Raw genomic sequence first — 22,632 nt, 5'->3', positions numbered from 1 at the left:
CGCTCAATGGCTGATATATAGAGTGGACAAATGGATTGACCAATAGTGCTTTGTGATAAATTGTGGGCCAAGAAAAGAAGATGCTTTTTTGGTCAGTTTTTTTTTATGATAACTTACAAATAAACATTTTTGGTTCCCATAGTATACTACTACTTTTAGCAATCTAGACATACACGAGACAGGACTGCCAGTCCCTGCTGGGCTTCAATTGTGCAATCAGAAGACTTGAGCAATGGAAGAACCCCAAGTAGACGTTTACTCTATAGAGAATGAAAGCATGAATACTGGACCAAAAGACAGAGAAGTGGAGAGACAGAAAGCAAGATAAATGCCAAGAGGAATATTTCTATGTCAAGAAAGATACTTACAGCAAAATTTATGGCCTATGGCCTATCTATAAAATTAAAGGGTAGGTTTTATGGGTGATAAAGAAAATAAGAATTTTTCAAGTCCAATGAAATCAGGAGTCTTTTCCTTCCATTCTTAAAAAAAATACTGTTGAGTCTTCCTTACAGAGGAGAAGAGGGCAGTGATTCCTGGATACAAATCAGCCTGAAATAGCAATGAAATATCCAGCAGAAAACATCAAAGGGGTACCTGAAGAGTTCAAAAATAGCTAACTCTAGGATCAGGACACAAGTAGAGTTAACAATAAACAAGTAATGCACATGTTAAGTTTCTATCAGAAATTGTGTACATATATATAATTAAAATTGTCCTTGTACTGAAAGTTAAAGGGAAAAAAGAATAAAATTCTAGTTTTATCAAGCTGTTTTATCAATACGGAAGGAGGGAGATACTGTTCTAATGGAACAGCAAGCAATTAGGTGGCTGTACATTAAGCATACAACACTAGTTGGAAATGAAACAATTTCTGCCAGGTATTATCAGAAGCTTGAATACAAGGGAAAGGCCTCAGCATGTCTTTGCATTGTCTTCTTTCTTTCCCTGAAGCTATGTACATCACACTGAAATGGTTGTACTGAAAGCCATTGCTTACTGTGGGAAGGAATGTAGTATATTGGAGTTTCATCAAATATTTATCCATTGCTTTGAGCTACTCTGTTTTATTTTACTATTGTCTGTCTACATCTCTTGATGTAGTTGTGATTGGCAGCTAATGATAATATTTTTGTTCTTTATAAACACATGGGTTGGGTAGAAAAAATATGCTAGGGTTTAGGGCTATCTGTCTGCCCACAATGAATCTTGATCAGATTTGGTGTGAGGGAAGGCTGCAAAAGAAATAATGAGTTGAATAAGATCAAGATATGGCCAGGAGCTATATAGAAAAAAAATAACAGAGAAAAATATATTTTAATGCATAGAATAGGAAGTTTGACAGAGGCTAGGAATATATTGCCTACTCCATTCTTAATCCTTATCTCTCTTCTGATCACATAACCACAGTGAGAATGAGCCACGGTGACACAGTGGTTAGAGTGTGGAACTGCAGGCTACTTCTGCTGACTGCTGGTTGTCTGCAATTTGGCAGTTCAAATCTCACCAGGCTTAAGGTTGACTCAGCCTTCCAACGTGGGTAAAATGAGCACCCAAATTGTTGGGAGCAATATGCTGACTCTGTAAACTGCTTAGAGAGGGCTGTAAAGCAGTATATAAGTCTAAATAGCAATATAGCAATAGCAGTAGACTTATATACCGCTTCATAGGCCTTTCAGGCCTCTCTAAGCGGTTTACAGAGAGTCAGCATATTGCCCCCAACAATCTGGGTCCTCATTTTACCCACCTCGGAAGGATGGAAGGCTGAGTCAACCCTGAGCCGGTGAGATTTGAACTGCTGACCTGCTGATCTAGCAGTAGCCTGCAGTGCTGCATTTAACCACTGTGCCACCTTGCTATTGCTATTGCTGTAACCCAGAAAGGAGTTGCATTAAGGCTTTGCTTTTAGTGTTTTTCCTGTCTTGTTAACTTTTCAATAATATTCACAAAACAGGAAGAACAAATACCCAAATAACAGTGTAAAAAATTGTGGTCATTGTTTAGTGGAATCGATTAGGGGAATCCCTGGCATCAAGCTTTCTTAATTGCTTGTAACAAGGATTAAACCTAACCTATTGTCTTTTTGACTGTCTCCCTGTTAGGATGAAACATATGGCATATGATTTATTTATTTTTTTGCTTCTGGCCCATCTGCTACTGATTTGTCTAATTTGAGGGCTTGCCTTTATCAACCAGAGGAATCCCCCAGGATTGTAAAATCTACAAGTCAGAAATATTTGCTTTTCAGATCAAGTAAGTTCAGTTTAACATATGCTCTTCAAATGTCATGTAGGCAATGGTGCTTCTTGATCTTAATGGTGAGGGGTGGGATTCCCATTGTTCAGTTGCAGTTGGTAGATAGCCATTTTATATAGAAAAATGAGTACCTATAATTATGAATATACCCACTTGTTTGTCTTCAAAATATAATACATGTTCAGAATAAAAGGATTCCATGGAAATCAATATCAATCTAATTGGGTGCTTAGGATGTATTTGCTTTCCTATCATCTGATGCTCTCTGGTGGGTTATTTGAGGACACCCTAATTTTGATCCCAAAATCCAGATGAAACTATAGTACTACCTCCAGACATAATGACATCTTTTCAAAAGCATCCAATTTCCGTAGACAAGAAACTGCTAAAACTTATTTTTCTCTTTTTTAGAATTATCAGGTTTAACAATTTCAAAATAAAATAGTTGTTATTTTATTTATTTCAGTGATGAATTAAATCAACATTTCAGTTGACTTTCTTTGTCTAGAAATGTGTTTCAGCATTTTTAATAGACTGAAAGACTTGATTTATGTGAAACAAGCGATGGGTATGTTGGAGAATAGTGGATAAACCTTTTATATAGCTTCATGAAATGTCCTGCCAGTGAATGCATTAGCTTTTATTATCTCTGTATATCTCTTTCTCTGAGATAAACATCAGAAATGTAGGTAGCAATTATTCAGGTATACCTTTGGTCCATAGCCAAAAATCCCAGGATAAAAAAGAATTTTAATATCTTTCTTCAAAGACAAATAGCTAAATAGGTACTTCTACAAACTCTTGTTCATGGATTAACTTCATAAACGTTTGCACAAAAATCAGAAAGGAGAAAGGTTTAGTTTTCCTCAAATTACTCTTTGGTACTTTGGTACTTCTCATGGCCCTAAGGGCACTTTTCTAGTTCTCATGGCCATTGACTTATAAAGCTTACAGAGAGTAATATTTTCTTGTATTTTAATTTTCTTCCATTTTAATGCCATTATTACTGTATTTTATTATAATTTCACAGATATGAGAAATATTTTTTGGAATCTCAAATTTTCTGAAATTGATACCAAAAAATTGCATGTAACCTTTGTCATTGTAGCATTGTAACATTGTCCAAGTAGATTTTATGTACTTCATTATATGGGTTGTCTTAGATGTCAGTATGACAAGGCAACAGTGAACAACAGCATGATTATTTCAATATGTTGTCTTGGGATCTAAAGAGAAAGTAACTCTTGATCAATATGCTCTATTAAAAATAAATCACAAACTGTGAAGAATGAGCATTTGGTCTCGGTCGCTCTCTTTCTTGGTCTCTCTCTCTCTCTCTCTCTCTCTCTCGGTCTATCTATCTATCTATCTATCTATCTATCTATCTATCTATTTATCTATCTATCTATCTCCCTCCTTCCCTCCCTCCCTCCTTCCCTCCCTCCTGTTGGCAAATGTACTCTTACAGCAGTCCTGATGGAAAGGAAACATACAATGTTCTAAAGTAGCTTTGGGAGAAACAGTGATCTACTTTAGATCTGTATTGTCCCCAATACAGATGTTTTTGAGATTTTTATAATGCGCTATTATACTTCCTCTCTGTGTTTCTGTCTCTAGTTATATGTATATAGCCATTTCAATCTTTTTAATAGTGCTTTTAATGGGTTTAGAAGATTATTTTAAGTGTTTATATTTTAGTTTTTATTGTTAGCCAACTTGAATGCCCTAAATGTGGAACACAACATATTGCTTCGGTGTTTCTAAAGAAGGCTTTTATGTAAGCTAATCCATTAACTTCCATTTATTCTTCTGGTTGTTTCTTACTTTTTTTCCCCTTTCCCTATAAAATTTTTAAAGGGGAAATAATGAAATATATGTGATATATTTTGACTGATAATAGAAAGATGCTTTGAAGCATCAACCATTATCCCTTGTACTTTATTCTCTGCATTACATATTCATAAGAAGTGTTTGTCTATTCTTTTTCTATGCATGGTTTATGATATTGATGAGACTTGGACATTCATTTTACAACCCACTGACACAGGTGAACATAAATGCTATTTAATCAAGCCTTCAAATTATTCTATAATAGTAACATCAATTGATAGTTCCTGTTTACAATATTGATTAAGACTACGTGTCTACAGGCTATGGAGAATTAATATCCTATAGCTAAGATTGCTGAAATGTTCAGATGGTTATCTGCCACTTATTTTTCAAACTATTTAAGAAAATAAGAAACTCTTCTGGGACTTTATGTCAGATTTTCTGAAGTTGTCATTCCTCAAGTATGTTAGATTTATTGCCAAATCCGAGTTGGTGCCCTTGACTTCATTTTGCAAATGAAGTCAGTCAAACAACAACCATATCCTACAGGGGTATTGTTAAAGCAGTAAGCAGTGGACCTGCAAAAAAAGAATAAGGGTAACATCCACACTCTACCCTTAAATTAATCCCAACCTGTGCTGATAGTGGTTGAACCCTAACCACATTGACAAAAAGTCTATCACATTTGATATCGTTTGTGGACAACTTGGGCAGTCTAGTTTGACAGTTACAGCACACATACCTGATTGAAATTCCCTTGCAACACCTGTTGTAACTATTGTCACAGGACAGTGGTGGGATTTAAAAAAATTGCTATTGGTTCTGTGGGCATGGCTTGGTGGGCATGGTGTGGCTTGGTGGATGTGGTAGGGGAAAGATACTGCAAAATCCCCATTTCCTCCCAATCAGCTGGGACTTGGGAGGCAGAGAATAGATGGGCCAAGTCAGTGGTGGTATTCACTGGTTCTCCAAACTACTCAAAATTTCTGCTACCGGTTCTCCAGAACTGGTCAGAACCTGCTGGAGACCACCTTTGTTACAGGGGTTTCTTAGCAGCATTGAGATTATTACATTTTCCTGACATGAAGAATGTTACTCATTCAAAACTCAGAGAAAGAATTAGTATTTTTTTCCTTTTCCTGAACTATCCACCGTATTGCTTTTTCTTTTCTAACAAGTTCACTAGTACACTGCTTCACCAATTTTCATGTCACTTAACTTAGAAGGGTTTTACTCAAGGCTTCGAATAGCCTTTGTTCATTTGGAATTTGGAGAGAATATCCTGTTTTTCAGTGGTGCAGTACTGAACCAAGAAAAAAAAAGTTGGTGGCTCAAGCAATAAAAAGTATTTTTTTTAAAGATATGTTTCTGTTTCTGCTGTGTTTCAAATCCGTGTCCCTGGTATGTCAAAAATATTGACAAAATGAGTGCAGTGGTTATCTTTATGTCTGATAAAAGATAAAGAGTTAAGATGGACTTGCTGCCCTTACTAGCATGCTGAACTCTAATGGAATGTTTCTTTTCATTCATAAACTAGGGAAGAAATTAATAATTGTGGGATTGTGAAATTTTTTTTTCTTACAATGAGATTGAAAACTTTGTATTATATGCTAAAACTTTTAATTGGTCAAATTTAAATTCTACTCTTCCCCCCCACAAACCTATATTTGTTGTGGCCCACCAGCAGCCAATGGAGGTGGTGGCAGACTCAGGCAGCGGGGAGGTTGGGGAGGAGCATGAGCCCATCCTGGAGTCTGGGAAAGGCTCTGATGAGGGCTCTATGTTGGAGGCAGAGCTGGGGCCAGGGCTGTCTGACAGTTATCAGCTGCCATTGGAGATCAGTGGGGCAAAAGAACAGCTGGAGCCTGTTTCTGATGTGCGCATGTGCAGAGCTGCCAGGAGAAGGGAACAGTTAAGGAACAAGGACGACTCAGGAATAAAGTCACAGGTGGATGGTAAATGGCTCTTCCCATAGGGAATAAAGAAGAGCAAAAGGGGAAGGAAGTTTGTAGGACACAATTAGTTCGCTTAATTAGTGTGAAGATTTGTGCATGATTCTCAGAGATTCCTTGGCAAGTATTTTCTTGTACAGCATTGTGTTTGGAAGATATTGGCCTGGCAGTTTTCCAAGCCTGATAAGGTTGTAAATTCCCTCTTGAAAGACTGTTTTCCGGGACTTTGCTGGAATGAGAAGAATTCACATTACCTTAATAAAAAGAGGTTTTGTCAGGACAAGGAGGCTGCTTTGTAATTTTGTGAAGCCTAGGCCAGAACAATATTCTAACAGGTATGAAATAAGACATTGACTTATCAGTTACACCTGATTCTAGAAAAAAGACTACTATTCTTCAAATTAATATTGTATTTATTTGGCCCAAACACAGGTCAAATAGAAAGGATAGATGTCAACTGAAGTAATTATCCAAAATGCAACTATTAGAAATGCCCAAAAGAAAATGGTGCAATTCAAAGAATATTTTCCATAAGTGCTATGTAAGTGTTTATGCTGTTGCTCCAATATTACATTCCTTACAACCCCACCCAGGTTAGCACTATTCTGAGATTGGCAGCCTAGGTGAGTTGACTGAAACCATTTCTTGCTGTTTCTATATGTTTGAAGTGTCTCACTAATCTGCAAACCAGCCTTTTAAAAAATTAAAAAGGGGTCTTGCACAGAAAGATATCTCATTTGTCAATCAACTTCTTAGGAGCAACCATGTGGTCCTACCTGTATTTCTAGCTAAACATCTAGAAGAAAAATGTTATCTGCAACATTCCTATTATTCAGACAAATAAGTGATGAGTCAAAGATGTTTGAAACTTTGGGGACTCAGTGTACAATTATTTAACATTCTCCATTTCTTAATGGTTATCCATTGTCCTGTTGGATTTCATAAGATATTGCTCTGAGGAAATGTTCACTGAATGGACACAAATTTTGTCATTTTCAACCTGTTTACTTTATAATCATTGTAAATCCAACCCACTTTTCCTTTGCTTTGCCTCACTCAACTGCACTCCAACTTTCAACTGCAACTTTCACCAGCACTTTGCTGTTATTATTGAATGAGAGGTGAGAGTGGACAAAAAGGGAATTTCTCAAAGTTGAAAAGCAATTCGCCCTGGACTGATGGAAGAATGTTCTGGTAAGAGAAGAACTGCCTAAGATACTTCTAGACCAGTGGTTCTCAACCTTCCCAATGCCGCAACCCTTTAATACAGTTTCTCATGTTGTGGTGAACCCCAACCACAGGAACCAGTGTCTTGATTCCTAAGACCATCGAAAATATGTTTTCTGATGGTCTTAGGCCAGGGGTCTGCAATCTTAAACACTCAAAGAGCCACTTGGGCCCGTTTCCCAGAGAAAACAAAACACCGGGAGCCACAAAACGTGAGTGAGCATGGCCATCTCGATGTTACTCATTCCCACCGAGTCACTTGACTCCACGCTAGCCACGGCTTCCCAGGTTTTGTGGCTGTTTTCTTTTCTATGGAAAATACACCCACATACATACACATTTCTCCCTCTCCCCTTCTCTCTTTCTCCCTTTCCCATCTCTCTTTCTCCCTCTCTATCTCCCTCTCCTTCCCTCCCTAATCTCTTTATCTGTCTCTCCATCTCCTCTATCTCTCTCATTCTCACTCTTCCATCTCTTTTTCTCTCTCCCTCTCCCATCTCTCTCTCCCCTCCCTCTCATCTCTTTCTCCCTCCCTCCCTCAATTTCTCTTTTTCCCTATCTCCCTTCCTCCCACTCTCTCATTTCTCTCCCTCCCTCTCTCCCTCTCTCCATCTCTTTCTCCCTCTCTCCTATCTCTCACTCTCTCTCCCCATCTCTCTCTTTCTCTCTCTTTCTCCCTCTCCCCCCTTCTCTCTCTCTCTCTCTCTGCTGAGGAACAATCGCCAGCCATGGTAGAGGCCTCCCTTCAGGTGACCCTCCTCTCCCTCTCACAATCCCCTGGTCTTGCATGCCATCCCTCCCCATCACACGAGAGGAGAAGGAGAGGGAGAAGGAGACAGTGCAGGAGCGAAGCAGCCTTGTACCTCCCTTTGCACCACATTCGCCCATTAGGCAGCCTTCGCTTCCTACCACTTCAGGTTTGAGCTTGTGCCCTTCGCACTCAGCCAAAGACATGGAGGACACAGCAAGGTCATGGCTGGAGCCTTAGTGCAGGAGAGAAGCCACATCCTTTTGTGCCCTGTTAAGACCCTCCTTAAGTGAGCAGACAGCCACGCCGCACACACCTTTGCTGCGCTCTGGTGCTCGCTTGTGGGTGGTCTCCCCATGTGTGCGTACCCTCCCAGCCCCACCACAGCTGGCCAGAGGGTTACGAGAGAAGAAGGAGGATGAGGGGGTCTCCCAAAAGGAAGTCTTGGACGGGAAACAGGGGCGGATGGGGAGCAGGAGCACCGCTTCCCACCGCCGCTGCCTCAAGAAGGAGGCGGAGGTTCGGTGGGACACCTGGGAAAGCATGTGGGGGGCACAGGAAAGGCACCCGAGTGAGCTGGTGGGTCACGGGGGAGCCCAAGATGCGCACCAGTGCTGCGAGGTTCCAACGCTCCAGCCCTGATGAAAAAGCAGAGCACCACTGCCAGGTGACCCGGCGCGATGGACAGGGACTGCTGGGCAGCTCTCCCCCTGCCTGTTCCCCACGGCGCTGCTTCCCCAGCTCCACTGAGATGCCTCATCTGTACCAATCCAGGCCCCGCTCGTAGTGCCGATTGAAGAAGTGCGGCTCAGTGCAAAGGGCGTGCATGCTCGGGTGGCTGCGGATGAGCTCCAGCATGGCACGGGTGCCGCCCTTCTTTACACCCACAATCAGCACATGCGAGAGCCCCTTGGCTCCCGGCCGGCACCAGTGCAAGGTTGGGCCATGCGGGTTGTGGAAGAGCCACACTCAAGACTCTTTGCCTGTGAAAGGGGTAGCGACCCACAGGTTGGGAACCGCTGTTCTAGACATGTTTGACCTGTAATCAGACCAACTAAATGCAGCATTAATTTGAAGAAGAGTAATAATCTTTCTTCTAGAATCAGGGGCATCTGTTAATGTCAGATTAGATTCAAGTATATTGAGCCCACCACTAAAAGATTATTTCACAAATGAAGGCAAATATACATGTCCTTGATTAATGTTGCATAATCCAATCTGGATCAGTCACCAGAACCAGATGTTAGTGTAACACATTCTGGTGAGAGAGAAATTCCCTGAGGATGGACTCCAGCATTAGTCCAAAAACCCGAAGACTACATCTCTAGTCCGAGTGACTGACACAGATTGGATCCTACAAAAGATTACTTTTTTAAACTTCTAATCATAAATGTAATGCTGATAAAAAGATATGAACATAATTTTTGAAAGATACTTTTGCTTAAATTTCTATAAAAATAATTTTCTGAGGATGATTAAGGATGTGAGGTCCTAAACAATCTTCATGCCCTGCAGTCAAAACCTAAAATTGTCTCTAAAAGCAACCATTGGTTGAGTTCAAATATTGCAATGGACCCCAAGCAGTAATTACAAGATGAATTACAATATAAATAGTCATCAGTAATTTTGATTTTGAAAAAGATTTCAACTTTAAATAAATATAATTATTTTAAAAGCCAGTTTTCAGTTATGTGGATAGCATCAGACATTCTACATCTTTTAGATAATTCCAAGTATCAATAAATAAAAAGGCATTTTTGTTGTATGGCATCCAGAAACATTTGTTTATGAGATGGATTATTCTATAAATTAGACAAACAAATAAACAAAAATGCATGCAAAGAAAATACTGCTATATTTTATATTAGAGTTTCTTATGTTAGAATTATAGAGAAAACACAGTTTAAGATTACCCAGTTTTCAGTAGATATGTGTATTTGTTGCTTATATTTATCATATTTGGTATCAGCCAAAACAGGATTAAGGCGTAGTTTCTTCTAAAGTTTGTTCAAACTTAGAACTCATTTTTGACCTTGGAATAATTTTAAAAAGCTGAATCAGCATTGCTGTATTCAGACTGTCCAGGAAATAACACAATTTCATCATCACAAGGAGGTGGAACATAGCAAGTGTTTCAGATTCTCTTTCAAAAGTTGTAAGCCAGTCTTAACTTGCAGTTGCTTGCTTAGGTTGCAACCTTACACAATTTTATTATTACAAAGTATATCCAGTTGAATATTGTAGATTTAGTTTTAAATAAATATGAGGTTCTAGAAATCAAGAATCAACATAACCGAGGCTCTGATCATGATTTTATACTAAAACAGTGTGAAAGAAGATGGCCAAATCAATTTGAAACAGCCTTAATTTATACTGTATAGCACTTGTATACAAATATATATTTCAGAAAATAATTGCCTTGATTATAGAATCCTTCTGATTCTTTAACTATAAACCAAAACAAGACATGTGGCTGAGACCACACATTATACACTTTATTCACTATTCCTAATTGCCTTCAGACCCATCTTCATTATTTATTAAATGTATATGCCACTCATCTCACTATCTAAAGCACTTCACATATACTTTCAGTTTCCTAATTGCCATCCCCTGTGCTAACTACTGAAGCTTCTGCTAGATTCTAAATTAAAGATTTAATCTGAAGCTATAATTGCAGCAAGTGTTTATCAACACTTTTACTAATCTCTTTAGAGTGCCTATACCTGGTTTCTGAGCACATAATTCTGATACATCAAAATTGCTTTCTGATCATTAAGAATGATTGGTGGACGGGTAGGAATTTCTGTCTGTCAACCAATTGTCAACCAATAATGTTCCCTTAAGTGACATCAGGGGACTTTACTAGAATGGGGTACAAATGGAGAATAAAAGAATGAGAACTTCATTTTATATTAGCTAAAATTGTGATTAAAGATTTGAGGGACATGGAGAAAATGCTATTTGGGGATATGCAAGCTATTGTTTACATTATATTCTACTTGCTTCTTTGTAGTTAAGCAAATGTGACAAAAGATAATCTCCAATACTCAGAGGAAACTAAAGTCATGGAGTTTTCTGCTGCTTAGAAGTAGGGAACATATACCTGTGCTTTTCTTACTTCCATGCTGGTTTCTTCAGGACAAATTCTGAATTATTGAATGAACAGCAACTGATCAGATGCTATCACTCCAAATAAGATGCTATCATTCCCCTAAACAATGGTCTTAACTGAACACCTCAGAACAAGCCTAAATGAATTCAACAGGGTTCTGAAACTAGTTGAGAAAGAAATCCTGGAGGTTCTACATCAGAGTTATCAAACTCACATCATCACGATGCTGTCACGTGACGTATTGGGACTTTTTTCCCCTTTGTTAAACTGGATGTGGGCGTGGCCAGTGTGTGACGCATTCAGCTCACGAGCCAGAAGTTTGACAGCCCTGCTCTACATGGTTAGTTAAAAGCATCTGTTGACCATTTGTTAAAATGCAAACAGGTGGCCCAAATGCTCCCAACAAGAGGAGAGAACTAGGAATAAACTAGCAAATTGGAGATAATTCCAAGCATGACTCAGTATAGACCAGACTTTTCATGGAATTTTGCTGCAAATTCAGAGGGTTGACTATCATAAGCAGAAGACCTCAGCAAAGAGACATTTCCTTATGAATTCAGAAAATTGTCATGTATGGAGGTGAAAGCAAATTGTGTTCTTTAGTCTTTCTCTGATATCAGGGGTCTTCTAATACATCCTTTGTTAAATTATGCTCTATCCACTTTCAAAAGAAAGAGCAACAGAGTTCACCTAGGGAAATAAAATTCTTTATTTCTGGAACTATTTACAGTAGATGATTTCCCAAATGTAAGAGTTAAGGATCCTCCGGCTAACTAAATGTGCTTTTAGATGATTGAGTTCTAGTGTTCTTAACAAGAAGCATTATTTTCATCTTGCTTGCATCTTGTCCTTCTAAATATGTTTTTTTTATCGAAACAAAATGGAAAAAGCAGCTATAAGATACAGGGAAATTACAAATAATGGAGAATAACATCTTGATTCCATAAATCTAGATTCAAAGCATTAGCTTTTAGGATGTGAGGTACAATCCATTTTGCCTTTTCGTGTAACATACAAAAGCATTCATAATCTCTGTTTTTGAAGTCCAAGACCTCAAGTTAAAAATTCTCTATAAAACTCCCTGCAATGTTTTAGTAGGATATAATTAATGAAGAAGCCTAAAATCTAATTTTGTATCTAGGCTGTTGAACAGCTTGAGGTTTCAGCATTATTGTTTTTGCTCAGTTTGAAACTCAAGACAATTTGTCTGGGATGATTTGTGAAAGCATGATAGAAAAGATGTAACTAGATAATATACGAAGGAATAAATCTTATTTTTTCAGCATTACATAAGGCCAAAATATACCAATATTGTCTCTGTGGCCAATTTATGTTTTCCTTAGAGACCTCTGAAATCAAAACTTTCCATAAAGCTAAAGCATTGTTGAGCAGCTGCTGACAAGGCAAAAGGGAAGAAAACAATAGAGCAGGGCTGTCAAACTCCTGGCCCCCGGGCTGGATGTGTCACACACTGGCCACGCCCACACGAAGGGGAAAAAAGTCCTGATATGTTACATGATGCCACCATGACAACGTGAATTTGACACCCCTGCACTAAAGGGTACTAGATCTAGCACCATGGATCCAACAGCCATGGCGCCTTTCCCAGCACACCTGCTGTTGGCCCTTCTCAAAATAAAGTTTTCTCAATATGGAAAGAACTGGGCTCAGACGCTGCTGGGGAGATGCTGGAAAACAAGTTCCAGAATGGCATTTTTCCTCTGAGACAGAGAATTCAATTCCTGAGGTGCAGCCTGGGAACATTGATTGTGACTATATCCCATTGTCAGCAAAACCCTTTTTGCCATCTTCTTTACCACCAATTGTAAAGCACAATTCACAAGAACTTACATTAAAATGAGATTCTCAACCTTGGCAACTGGCCTGCTTGCTGGGGAATTCTGGGACTTGATGTCTACTCATCTGTGTAGGTTGAGAAACACTATATTAAGTGAACATCATTTAAAATTTATACTTTCAGAAGAAACTAGGAAGTGTGAAAATTTCAAAGATCTCTATAAAAAAAAATGGTAGCCTTGGGCGTCTAACAGTTTATGGCTCCAAAAAGCATCATGTGGGAATTAGTATGAATTGCAGTGACTCAGAAAGAAAGGAACAAGACCCAAGCTGAAAGAACTGGCAGAGGTTTGCTGCAAAGTTAAAACTAGAGCTAGTATTATTTAGCTTTATTCATGAAATGTATACATTGCCTCATATAATCAAACTCTAGGTGCTGTACAAGTAATAATAATAATAGAAAATAATATAGTAGAAAATATAATGCAATACAACAATATATTAGAACTAATTTCAGTATTGGTGGCTCTCCAAAACGTCTCTAAAAAGCAAGATCTTTACCGGGTTCTGGAAGGCCATTACTGTAGAGGTCATTTTTAGCTTTGGGGGAGGGGATATATTGTTCTATAGGAGTGCAACTCTCATAGAGAATGTCCATTGTCAGGCCATCTCTCGTTGAACCATTCTGGCCATTTGAGTCACTTTGAAAGACAATCATTTGGATATCCAGGTTTTTAAGATAAGGACCTTAAACTGCAGTTTAAAACACCCTAGCAACCAGTGTAGTTCCTCCAGCAATCTTGTAGCATGACATATTAACAGGACCTGTAAACATACAGTTACTGCACTTTGGACCTGATGAAGTTTGCAGATGATATTCTCAAAGGCAGACCCTGCAGTAATCTAAGCAGGAAATGCTAAGGGCAGGAAATGCTAAGGGCAAGGTATTGTAGTAATATCCTCCCAGTGCTCATGAAAAACAGATAAAGTGACGCAAAGCATATGCATCTGAGTGCTCTAGCTTATCTTTCTCATAAACTAGTGCTTTAACTAAATTAGCCAAGTTTAGATAATTACGTTGAATAACACTTGGGTACAAACTATTTAATACAGTTAAATTTTGATAGTAAAGCATGTGCTACCTAAAGAATATTAGTAGACACTCAAGTTCCATTGCATATCCTCACATTTTTGTCCAATTTCTTTTATTACCCAGATTGTTTTAGGGGTGATATGCTGACTCTGTAAACTGCTTAGAGAGGGCTGGAAAGAACTAAGAAGCGGTATATAAGTTTAACTGCTATTGCTATTGCTATTACAGTATTGTTATTATTGGTCTTTATTATAGGGCCAGAGACAGAAGCTAAAAATTGGACAGCTAAAAAATAAAATATAGGCACAACATACTGCATTCTTGTCAATCAAATTGTAGTATTGCAATAGTATTGCAATAATAGTAGTAATACTAATAGTAGTATTGCAATAATACTCCTTGCAACATACAAGGAGCAGGATAAATCTGGTTATGTGACATGATGGCTCTTCATATGCCAGGAAGAGACAGTAGATTGTTTTTCGCCTGCTGAGTCACATGTTTTACAGTTCCATTTACTTTGGGGTGTGGGATCTACCAATCATGTCTAGGGTAAATGGCTTATCTGGTTCAATAATTGAAAGATGAATTCCTAGCAGAAAATCATTTTTTAAATTGGCAGGAACACTTGTTTCAAATCACCATAATTTCCATATTGATAGTCATCAGATTTTCTACTATGAAGTTATTTAGCTTTTTAAAATCAAAATTGCTATACAACTGATTGTTGGTAATGATGACAACAACAATGATAGTGATAAGGCTTTTTAAGGATCATTTGTGATGAAATAAGAATCAGGGGTTCCATCAGTATGGAAGCTCAGGAAAAAAATCTGTTTTTTAATTTGTGATAAATTTTACTGCTCTAATAAGTACATGAGTAATTTCAGGTTCATTAATATATATTAACTAAGTATCTAAAAATAGGTACATCTTTTTGAGGTTACCAAATCCTGATGTATAATGTGCCTGGTGACAGATAATGACAGATGCACTTCTAATATTTTATTTGCCATTGTGGTTTTAAACACGGATTTTTTCAGGAGAATCTTAAGCTTTATTATTTTTTATCTCAACTTAAGCAAATTAAAGGTTCCCCCCTAAAATAATATAAATCCTGGGTTTGATACCTGTAATATTCAAGAAACTATCATTATTTGTATTTCTTCATTGTCAGGAGACAGTTTTACTAATATAGAAATGATTTAAAGATAAAAGTTAAAATGATAGAAATATGTGGGAAAATATACCAAGTTCAATTAAAATATATAATTTCAATTGAACTTGGTTTAAAGTCACTAGTTACAGATTGAAATATCTGTTCCAAAACTCACCCCTCTTATTTTGCAATAACATTAGATGCTTTACATAAGCATGTCTTCTTCCAGAGCTCCTGACTAATAATATATAAAACTTCCTTACATAGTTGAAGCTTTCACATCATATTAAATAATTTGTTCAACCCTGGCACAGGGTTGAACAAAGACACAGCTCGTTGAATTCACAAATTACATTAAGCCGTATATCTGGTTTATCAAGTGAAATGACTGGGATCTCACAAAATCCCAGTCATTGCACTAAGGCCTGTTATGACTGGAATCAGATATGAGAGTAAATCTCTAACATTTCAAGAGGAACATTTGTTTACTCTACGTGAGGCTGAATTTGGAATCTTCATGTGCTCAAACTGAGCTACGTCCCCACCCAATTTGGCTACAAGATAAAATAATTCATGCCTAATTAATTTACCCCTTTTCTGAAGTACATCATACCTACTAGAATGCTTTATTTCCTACTGTCTTCCTTGCTTGCGTGATTAGAAAAGCCCTAAGTATTAGATTGCATATTTAAGCAACCAAGATTACCCAGTAGCAGTCTTAGTCTTAAATGTCCTGAATCACATGTTTTATATTTTTCCTCCCAGACCCATGATGCTGACAAATTCCTTGGGCCGTCACAATCACAAACATTGTTGTATATTACTAATAATAATTAATAGTATTTTTTCCCCTGAGCAATGGCTCAACATATGCTCAAATAATAAAATACTGTGAGTTTAACCCAGCTTCCAGCCAGAGACATTCTGTCTCTTGCTAACCCAAGCTTTTTCATGGCTGGTAAGCACCCGATGCACTCCAGAGATTTCTTTTGATAGACTACATTGTCTCTTTTTAAGCCATCAGAATAAATAAAATATGCACAGTTTTCCCCCTGGTTTAAAAGAAGAGGCCATGCTGGATAATGCATGTAGATTACAATGTAAACTGCCTAATTAAAATAAAAAAGATCCATTAGAGATTATGCCAGATGAGACCCTTGTGCTCATTACAGCTTTGAAAAACAATCAGCTCTTCAGTTTACTCTTTTAGACTTTGGTGTAAGTACACTTAAACTCTTTTTTTAACCCCCTTGTCCTTGGGCTCTTAAAAGATTCGTTCAGATTAGAAAACTACACCATATTTCTCCACGTCTAACTGCACTGGTAAAATAAGTCAGATAAGCAAAGCAGAGAAGGAGGCCACTCCCTAATTCCCAGTGGATACATCAGTCGGGGAAAATGACACGTGTCTAGTATTTCCTTTCTTTTCACTGCAAGCAATTGAAACAATGACTCATCTAAACATTCAAAGACAATGAAAGGTAGTTTTCTAGGTTAGTGAGACCCATGTTGGTTTCCGGAACCAGCAACAACATTATATGATTGAGAAACAGAACCACGGAGATGCCATAATTTCTGGGAAGCATCCTGGTATGAAACATGTGCATGCAAATGGTCTCAGCTAATTGGGAGAAAGTTAGCAAAACCAATAATGTTAATAGTATATTTATAAGGCACCGACACTATCAGATTGAGTTTCTCGGCTATACCTTTACTGCAGTTTGATGGAAGATTTTTTTTCCCCCAGGTAACTATCTCAATTCAAGGGACACAATATGCCGTGCAAAGGATAACAAGAATGGTAATAGATAGTGGAGGTGTCTACCTGTGACTTTTTAGGGAGAAAAGTTGGCATCTTGTGGGCTATAAATTCTAAGAAACAAGGAATCTAGCTAAAGTCAGGGCAACATCTGCCAAATGCTTATTCATCATTAGTTACCATTTTCGTCTGCTAGCAAAACACATTCAAGGAAGGTGATCATACCACAAGCCTCTACAAAATAGCAAAAGATAAGGAAAAAACAGGATGATGACTTCTCATGAAAATACAAGTATAGGTAGGGTTTTTAAAAAAAAAAATCAGTTGGCTTCAAGATGAAATATTGTTTAAATCCAAGAAAGAAATAAGCAAGAGGCAGTGCAGATTAAGGTATGAAATTCAATACATTGCAGATGCCTTCAGCAAAGCAATCAGCGATCTGTCGTTAGCTATCTATCTAGCATCCTGAAGCTCTGGTAGGCCTTTGTCTAAGCCTGCCTACCTAAACATTAATATTTAGACATGCAGCATCTTTATCCAAGGCTTCTCTAAGTAGGCAAAACTGATACACGTATTACAAGAGAGCATGACACAAATCAAGGACAGTCTCACGATAAGACTCACCATCTCCACTTCACACCATTCTCCTTTGATGTTTACAGCACAATCTGTAGGACGCAATACTAGGAGGTGCCTTGTTTGACCTGCTGCATGATGCTGTGACATCAGTTCAGATGATGCGGCTCATTATGGGAAAGGCTGCTGTTGCTATGGCAACTGAGATGTGATAGGAATCCTTACTGCATTTCCAGGGGAGTCCAAGACAATACAGAAGCTTTTTAAAGAGACAGACTAAAAAATGCAAGGAGGGTTGAGAAAGTGCAGTGTCACTGTCTTAAAAACACACATACATACATACAAGCGTCGTGACTCTATATGTCTTTATTCAGAGGAAACATCACCTGAGAATTGATCTCTCCGCTCTAGCAAGGATATGCATACATACCTGTACAAAATTATTTCTATATAAAAAATGTATATATTCATATATGAATTCAGCCTGGCTATTGCACATCATCTGGTAGCTATAAAATTGTTTCTAAATCCCACAAGCTAATTTGGGTATAATTGTTTATGATGTGAAAGATGTTAAAATATAATCTAAACACTAACCTAGCAAATCATGCCCCACCCAGTTTAGGTTGAAAGTAACTGAAACACTTAGAAACCCTATTTGCTTCTAGGCAACGTTTGCCTAGGAACTGCATCCTATATTTGCCAGTCATTTGATTTAAACATCACAAAGACAAATTATTTTTCTTTTTTTAAAAACAAAAGTGGAGGATTTTTTTAAATTTAATTTGTAATTGACAAGAGGAAAACTTTTTAGCCAATCAGGGAGAGGAAAGTGGGGGGGGGGGTTGAAATTGCCCATCATGTCTCAGCTGTAAGCTAATCTGCAGTATCATCTGAATGCTGAGTAGCCAGCTTTTCATCTGCCTAAATGAAGACTCAAGAGGGGCTGTGAGCAAGCTGTGTATCCTCTGGGCCACAGAGCTGTGGTCCCAGCAGCAAGTCAGTCATTGGATTCTTGATTCCCCCCACCCCAATCTAACCGTTCTGAGAAAGGTATTACCCTTAGTACCCGGAGTTTTCTTCCTGGTTCCATAGAAGCATAAAGAAATATGACTGCCTTGGGCAACCTTGAAACCCAGCAGCTTGAAAATTCACACTTAAACACAGATGACACATTTTTGATCGTTGGCCAGCACTACTGAGATTAGAGAGGTTTTGGCAAAACTGCTTTTCCTGAGCATGAAAACCTCTTTACAACATAAGAGAAAAGGTCTGGGTTTTATGGGCATCTTAGGCTTAGGCCCTAAGAACAAACAAAAGGCCATAGGGCTTTTAAGCCTAAGACTGCTACAGAATCCCATATGCTAATGTTGGAAACCACTACAAGTTGCATTTCAGCATACGAAATCATTTTTCCTTCCTATTCAGCATTTGCACACAAAAAAGGAGAAGCTTTCCCACAAGAGCCATCAGATTAAATTGACCCATATACAAATCACAAAATGTAATTGTAGCAGCAGGACTGATTCCACAGAGTAAACGTTTGGAAGTCTCAAACCTTTTTTCCCCTGTAAGTCAGAGGTGGTATTCAGCCTGTTCGCTCTGGTTTGGTTGAATCGGTAGTGGCGGCTACAGGACGCTCCATTCCCCCCCACCCCCAATGTAATGTGAGAGCACTGTGCATGCACAGAAGGCAGTGTGCATGGCCAGATTTGCAAACTGTTAGGGAATGTAAGTGAATTCCAACTCTGCTGTAAGTCATTGGGCCTGCCTACCTTTACCTCACCCCACTGCTTTGGAGTCTCTCTTTGTAGTTACTGCTGTTATCATCTGTGGGAAGTTATCGTCCAGCCCTCTCCCAGAAAAATGAAATATCCTAGGAAATGTTGAAAAGGCAGAATATTTCTCTGGATATGTAAAGAAAGAAACATGTTTTAAAAGACAGAATAGTTGCCTGTAGCTTCCTGCCCATCCCCACTGTTAATAGGCCATTGAGAAGGCCAGGCTAGTCCCTTTTACATAATAAATACTTCTCCACTGCAGCCCCAGGGGGGATGGGAGTAAAGGCATGATAATATTGGCCCTTTACTCAACTGACCACATGGCATCTGAGAACTCATCCATACCTGGATTCAAAACACAGCCTAGAGAGTAGCCCCTGCATGGCCCCATGGGAGCCTGACAACCAATCAGAATACATTTCTTACACAGGAACAGGAAACAGAGAGGTGGGACTGAACAGGTTATAAAAAGCCTAGCAAGCCCCTCCATCAGCCCTTCTCTTCTTCTCCACCAACATTGAAGCATGTGATTTACCTTTTCTGTTCAGGGCTCAAGCCATGTGGCTTTGTCCAACAATAAACATCTTTCCAAGCAGCCTCCATGTCTCCAGTGTCTTTTCCCCCACTTGGAGCTGAACCCAGAAGGACATTTCTTTCATCACATCTATCTCAGATAGTTGCTTCATTCGGCACCCTCTCCCCTAAAGTCACCATGTATAAAATATAGGACACCAACAATCTATCTACTTTGATGGCAAATTAAAAGACTAAAGGGTATAATATGGAATAAATTATGTAGAATCATCTTCTGACCAATAAGGATAGATGGCTGACTAGAGAAATCGGCCTCTTCCTTTGGAAGATAGATTAATCTCACAAGGCATAAAAAGAATTGAATTTTTTGAGAGAGAAAAAGAAAGGTGAAACTATTCAAATCATTTTAATGATAATAGTAATGTGCAAAACATGTAATGGTGAAGGAAATAAATGTAGAGAGTTGCTAAGATTGAAAACAGACTCTTTAAAAACTCCCAATAGGAAAAAAAAGTAAAGAAAAGTAGAAAGGTTTCTGGCAACTTATTGCTGGTTTAGTGGTCTAGTTAGAAGCAGTTCTGATTTAAAAGAAAACCATCTTGAAAAAGCTACATAGAGACAATAAATATCAGAAACAAGCAGGTGTAAATGGCAAAATACATCCCAAATAAAAGGCATTTTTATACAATATTTCTAGCTAAATGTGTTGCCTGTACCTCAGAGAAAAATGAGGCTATTTGTTTTCCCTGGATTTTTCAATGTTTGTAGATTGCAGCCCTAAATCAGAACCTCAGGAGAAAATTGTCATTTCCCACTATTTATCTAGCCTTGGTATCCAAATTCTGGCTGCTTTTCAAAAGCACAGAAATACTTACCCTGTCCAAGAGAAGGGGGTTTAGAGGGAATCTCTTTATTGCATGCACACAGAAGCCCATGTGATTCTGCTTGAGACACAGCACTGTATATATCCCTTGCAGGTAAACAGCTTGTAGTCTGGAGTGCTGTGTAAGAAGGCTGGCTTCAGAATGCTGATTGTTCTGTTAAGGCAGGGGTCTCAAATTTTCAGTCATAGGTGATATATGGCCCTCCAAGTCATTTTCTATAGACCATAAACAATATCTAGGAAACAGCTGTGAGTGACATGTGTTATTTCAGGTGTGGAGGACTATCTCAAAATAAAGTAACATTTGGGAAACATTGAGGAATAAAGCTATGTTCATATGGATCTTTTAATATCTATGCATAGGTTTAAAGATAACATGTTTTACAAATAACACTATCTTAAAAGAGTGTGTGTCCCTATCACCCACCTGTGGGGCACTGCATTGAAATTTAAGCCATCAGAAGAAAAAAACATCACCAATGCTCATACAAGATATATCCTGGAATGCTGCTTGTTAAATTTGGATTTTCTCCAAAACAAATTGTTGAATGCCATTTTTCTTCCCGAAGAACAGTTAACCAGAGATTGTGTCTCTTTTAATCCAAGGTAGTGGTCACCTGGATTTCTGCAACTCAGAGGCAATGGCTATATAAGTATTCTTGGAGCCAGAGTTCAAGTATAAGATTTCTTGTGTTTGTGAGATTGCTCAGCAATTGAAGAGCTAGAGTTTGTGAAATCAATTGTGTATCAATCTCCACAGTTGGGCTCATCCAAAATAGCAGGAAAGGAGGGGAAAATGTGGTTGTATGTTGAAGCTTTATCTAATCTAGCTTCTCTTCTATGGTCGGGTGAACTTTAAAAAAAAACCATGGCATGTGGAGAAGAAATTGACGATCCAAGACTTTCCTAGAGCAACAATCTCTGGGAAGGGAATTCTTCACTGCACAAATTGCAGAAGCACACAGAATAAAGGCCTTTCAAATATCTTTTCAGCCTATGCACGGAACCATATTAACCATATTACATCATTACTATGTTTTTATCTTTACTTGGAAGTTTTAACCTGCTTTTAATTGTTTTTAATTTATGCTTTTTCTCATGTATTTATGTGTTTTTATTGTGATGTTGTAAACTGCCCGGAGTCTTGTAGATGAGATGGACAGTGTATAAATTTAATAAACAAATAATAAACCAGGGGTGGCATTGTAAATTTCATGGCTTCCCCCTATTTTCTCCAAAATGACTAATTGTTCTGTTAGCCATTAGATGGACATAGAGGGGATTTTATATCTCTTGATTGATAGTAATTATGCAGATTTGTTCAGCCAAGATGCCGTTGCTAGATAGGTGTTAACAGAAATATATGTTGAGGTCATATCTGAATTAGTTTTTGTTCTGTGATGAAATTAACTTTTAAACCAACATCCCATGAAGAGTAGAACGAAGAAATAATGAGTTCCTTGCTAGCAGTGGCCAATGAAAAGGGAATTTGCAGCCCAAGATATCACATAAACACAAACCCAGAGTTGTTTCAACCATACTTTCACTTATGTACATTAAGCAAATCAATTTCAAGGCCTTGCATTCTCTCTGTTCTGCGTCTGTGTCACCTATTGTTTTTCCCCTCAGTTCAGGGGTGGGTTCCTGCCAGTTCTAACCTCTTCTATAGAAGAGGTTCCTCAAATCTACAGTGCCGTTTAGAACCGGTTCCAGCTCCCTCCCCCCGCACGTCCGCACATCATCACGATGAAGAGCGAGAGGAGGAATTCTGGGAGTTGAAGTCCACAAGTCTTAAAGCTAGGGGTTTTTTCCTAGAAGGTTAGGGGTGCAAGGGTCTTGTAACTTGACAGCTTTAAGACTTGCGTGCTTCATATACCAGTTTCTGAACCAACATTTTGGTTGCTAAGCAAGAGCATTGTTAA

The 22,632-nt window shown here is 38.4% G+C and overlaps 1 protein-coding gene across 2 annotated transcripts in view; it reads right to left on the bottom strand.

Moving 5' to 3' along the window:
* The window catches only part of AKAP6 (A-kinase anchoring protein 6), a 267,040-nt gene extending 249,363 nt beyond the window's left edge, over window positions 1-17,677 (bottom strand). For both annotated transcript variants that reach the window (XM_087723435.1, XM_087723439.1), the window contains exon 1: window positions 17,561-17,677. The gene's annotated coding sequence lies outside the window, so the exon portion shown is untranslated. The remainder of the gene's footprint in view (window positions 1-17,560) is intronic.
* Between the last annotated feature and the right edge of the window lie 4,955 nt (window positions 17,678-22,632).

Source organism: Thamnophis sirtalis, unplaced genomic scaffold, assembly GCF_051295495.1.
Source record: "Thamnophis sirtalis isolate CommonGarterSnake01/CBP01778 unplaced genomic scaffold, rThaSir2_p1.2 scaffold_1, whole genome shotgun sequence".
Taxonomy (NCBI): domain Eukaryota; kingdom Metazoa; phylum Chordata; class Lepidosauria; order Squamata; family Natricidae; genus Thamnophis; species Thamnophis sirtalis.
This window is presented reverse-complemented; position numbering and strand designations above follow the sequence as displayed.